The sequence below is a fragment of the Lepus europaeus genome, chromosome 4 (genome assembly GCF_033115175.1).
Source record: "Lepus europaeus isolate LE1 chromosome 4, mLepTim1.pri, whole genome shotgun sequence".
Classification (NCBI taxonomy): domain Eukaryota; kingdom Metazoa; phylum Chordata; class Mammalia; order Lagomorpha; family Leporidae; genus Lepus; species Lepus europaeus.
In genome coordinates, this window is record NC_084830.1 from 23,213,027 (window position 1) to 23,217,682 (window position 4,656).

Consider the following 4,656-nt stretch of genomic DNA (forward strand, 5'->3'; position numbering starts at 1 on the left):
TTTGTAGGAAAAAGTATGGACTTGATCATAATAGTGTGATTTGGAAAAATATTTCTGTCAGCAGAAATCTTTAGGGAGTAGCTGGGAATTGTGAAGCAAAAACTTAAATGATTACCTGCAAAGATTATTCCTTAGGTAGCTTCAAAGAACAAAATAGGCTGACCAAAAGAAAGGAGGTGGAGGCCGGCGCTGCGGCGCCACGGCTCAATAGGCTAATCCTCCGCCTGCGGTGCCGGCACACCGGGTTCTAGTCCCGGTTGGGGCGCCGGATTCTGTCCCGGTTGCCCCTCTTCCAGGCCAGCTCTCTGCTGTGGCCCGGGAGTGCAGTGGAGGATAGCCCAAGTCCTTGGGCCCTGCACCCGCATGGGAGACCAGGAGAAACACCTGGCTCCTGGCTTTGGATCAGCGTGGTGCACCGACCGCAGCGGCCATTGTGGGGTGAACCAACGGAAAATTTCTCTCTGTCTCTCTGTCTCTCTCTCTCTCTCTCTCACTGTCCACTCTGCCTGTCAAAAAAAAAAAAAAAAAAGAAAAAGAAAAAAAAAGAAAGGAGGTGGTTGTTAGAAAATGGCACTGGGTGTGAGAGGTGTGTGAAAGATTTGAAACAATTGCTGTGGATATTTAATGAGGATTCATTTAGGAATGGATGTAATGACTCTCAACATGCAGCTAAGTGTCTCGTAGAGATCTGGGGGTCAGAATTTTAGTGGGATAAAATTCATTTGGTAATATATGCAATGATAGTGTCTTTTTTTTTTTTTAAAAGATTGTATTTATTTAAGAGGTAGAGTTACAGAGAGAGGGAGGGAGGGAGAGTTGGAGAGAAAGATCTTCCATTCGCTGGTTCACTCCCTAAATGGCTAGAGCTGGGCTGATCTGAAGCCAGGAGCCAGGATCCAGGAGCTTCCTGGCTGTGGATGTAGGGGCCCTAGCACCTGGGCTATCCTCCATTGCTTTCCCAGGCCACAGCAGAGAGCTCTGGGGGATTGGGTCTGCTGACCCTCCCCACTAGAAGATGCTTCCTGCTGTGCTGCTTTCGGCTTTCACATTGTCCAAATGTGTAGTCATATTGGTGGTTCAGGGTCTGAAAAGGATGTGGAACAGCTGCCTCACATACATCTAATCCGGGGCTTCCTCGAAGCGCAGCCCACGGCAATAGTTTTAAGTACATGGCAAACTCTGCAGGAAACACCTTACATAAAACTTCAACAGGAGTGGACATCTTCTTTTCACTAATATTGTCATATTTTTGTTTCTTTGTTGCAGCCTTTAGTCCTTGCCATGGCAGGCTGGTTCTATTAAAATACATCAAAACATATCCTAACGACCCCATGTCATCTCGGCGACTCTGCTCAACACCGAGATGTGCATTGATGCTAGCGTATCAGGGCCATGCCAGGAAGGTTTTTGTCTTTTCTGCACGGTATGTGTTGGCTTGTCCTGTTGTCTCTGTACTTTTTGGCCAAAACCAAAACCAATAAGGAATAACTTACTTCAGTGACTCCCAATACCAAGTTATCTGGCTAAATGTGTCTGTGTATAAAATTCTTTGTGTGCACATATTCAATTTTACTGATTATAAGTACATAAGCCAAAATAAGTACAGTTTTCACTGTGAACCTTTTTGAACAGAGACTGAAGAGGTCTTCGGGGCTGGGCCCCAGAAGATCCATGACTAGTACATTAGAGTCTTTTTCCTGACCATACCACCTTATGTGCCGGGTGCCAAACTCACCCTGAAGAATCTCAGAGTTTGCTCTCATACAGCAAACTGGGGAGGCCTGGCCTTCTGTGATTCTAGCTTCATTGCCACGACCTCACTGTTGGTGATGTTACTCGCTAGATAAATGTCCCTGAAGGAGCCAGACCCAATCTTCCCTACCTGTTTGTATTTCCCTCTGGCAATGAGTTTGGGCTTGGAGCCACGGCTGCTCGCCATCCTGAGAGACGAAGATGGAGGCTGGGGCAAAGCCTGGACACCTCAGAGGGAACGACGGAGGCCTCTGAGGCTCGTCCTCGGGGCAAGGCTGCGGAGGAGGGCAGCGGGAAGTGGACAAATGAGGCTTTCCTGGCGTCCCAGCACCCAGAACTGGCCGCCGGGGACCTATCGCCGCCGCTCAGTCAGGTTTCCTTATGCCAGGCCGCGGACTGTGAGGCAGTTCTCGCGGTTTCCAGGCTGGGCCCCTGGTTTCCGGGCGGCTGCCGCTGCCTGGCTTTTGCGTGATGTCGCGGGCTGGAAAAGGGGCGCGGTGAGTTCGGCTGGCGGTACCTCTGCCACCAGGGCCGCCAGGGCCGCTGGCTGCGGCCGGAGGAGGGACCCCTGTCACTCCGCCCGCGCCGCCATCTTTACTCCGGCCTCAGCCAGCACAGTGTCTTCTGTGCGCTGGGTATGCGGAGATGACAAAAGACCCTCTCAGGGAAGTGTCCACACTCAAAGTCTCCCAGAAGCTGTAGGAATGGAACCTGACTATTTAACGTAAGGAAAAGTCCTTGTCATAGTCTGTTTGTGCTGCTCTAACAAAATAGCTTGGGTAATGGATAAAGTGCAGACATCTATGACTTACAGTTCTGGAGGCTGGGAAGACCAAGATCAAGGTGTTGACAGATTTGGTGTCTGGTGAGGGTTACTCTTTGCTTCCAAGATGGTGTTTGCCGTGGCATCCTCACATGGTGGGAGGGATGGAAATGTAAAAATGTAGGCGAACACTGTGTTCTCACATGGTGGAAGAGCAGAGAATGAACCCACTCCCTCAAGCCTTTTTTACAAGGGTTCTTCCCCTTGTTGTTACCCATCCATGATGTTTCAGCCCTCACTTTGGCCATTCTCAACATAAGTTTTGGAGGCATATTGACAGGATAATAATCCTCAGTGTTTACCCCTGTTGTCACATATATGGCAGGACTTCCTTCTTTTTATAGCTGAGTAAGTTTTCATTGTATATGTATACTACATTCTTTTATTCATTAATTCACCAGTAGATAGCTAGATTTTCCCACTTATATGACGTATGTAAAATAGTCAAAACTCACAGAACAGAAACTAGAATGGTGGTTGTCAGGGGCTGAGGAGCTGGACAATGTGGAGCTGCTGAACCATGATATAAAATCTTAGATATGCAAAATAAATGAGTTCTACAGACCTACTACTCTGTATACTTAAAAATTCATTAAGAAGGTATGTCTCGTATCATGGGTTCCTACCACAATTTAGAAACTAATGGTATCTTGGGGGAATCTTGGCCTTGGATTTAACAAGAAGGAAAAGTGGAAAATTGAAGCAATAGGCATTCTAGGGTTCTAGGGAAAGAATGAGTTGGGAGATCAATGTACTCCAGAACAGGTTAAAATAAGAGAAAAATAAGCAGCAGCTGAAGGCCTATAGGTGTCCCCAAGCAGAGAACAGGAAGTGGAGCCAAGATTGAAAACTACATACTGAAACAGTAATTTCATAGTTTGCTATCCTGAATATGGATAAAGTTTAGGAAGCTCTCATTTTTGGCATAGATAAGTTTTCTCAAACTTTCTTTTCCCCTAACCTATATACACTCACTCATTTTCACTCACCAAATTCACCTCTTCCCCTTCCCAAGTGAGAATTAGTCTAATCTAGGCAATCTGGTTCCTAAGTTTTGTTTGGTTATGTTTTAAAGTATAGTCAGTAAATTAATAGAGGAAGAGACAGGACTGACAATGGGCAGGAAATGGAAAAGAGTCATTCTTCTTGTCCTTTGTCATAAAGGATTTGAGTAATAGATAAAGCAGAGAGTGGAAACAAAATAAAAATATGAATAAAGCTAAGGCCAACTGAGCTACTCAAGAGCTGAAAGAGGCACATATGAAGGAGAAAGAAAGACCTCACATAATGGGGGGAGGGGGGAGAGAAGGAGCACATTTCTGGAACAGCTGTAGGATAATAGAATAGAACAGATGAATAAAGGGGATATTTAAAAGTTTTGTATTATTGAATAACTCTTCTAAGAGATAAAAGTAAAGCACTGAATTATTCTATTAATAATTTTTATAACAGAACTGTTTCTTGCATTGCCATATTTATTGAGACTGAGCCACAGTCTTGAGATTTATTCAGGATACCAAAGTTCTATTAATAAAAAGACATTATATTGATCTATTGAGGATCAAATAATTATAATCATCCTCCCAGTGTACATATGCAAACTGAGGACTGCAGTACTTAATTAATCTGTGCCATATCACAATATTAGTAAGTTGAACACAAGTGTTGAAATCAATTTGGTTAGACTGCAAAAGTTTTCAGTTTCCTATTGTCTAAAAATGGAATGTTCCAAGTGAGAAATTAAATCAAGGAATAGTTCAATATGAATTGTATTCAGAAAACTCATGGAAAATGTATATTATGAAAAAATGGATATATTTTAAAAATGCACCAAAATAAACTTTAACATTTTGATTTCATTGTTCCATGAAACTCTTTTCCTGTCATGAAGTGACAAAGCTAAGAGACAGCTAAGCCCTGAACATGGCATACATTTGAACTTCCCAAACTGTGAGTTAAGTAAAACTCTCTGCTTCATAAAGTTAGCCTGCCTCAAATACTTCCTTACAGAAATGCCCTGCTTTTTCCCCCTCACCTCCTCACCTACCCCATCTTATTCACAGAATGGAAAACAGATCTCC

At 44.1% G+C, this 4,656-nt stretch overlaps 1 pseudogene; it reads right to left on the reverse strand.

Moving 5' to 3' along the window:
- Positions 1–632: 632 nt before the first annotated feature.
- Positions 633–1,939, reverse strand: LOC133758659 (casein kinase I-like; annotated as a pseudogene).
- Between the last annotated feature and the right edge of the window lie 2,717 nt (positions 1,940–4,656).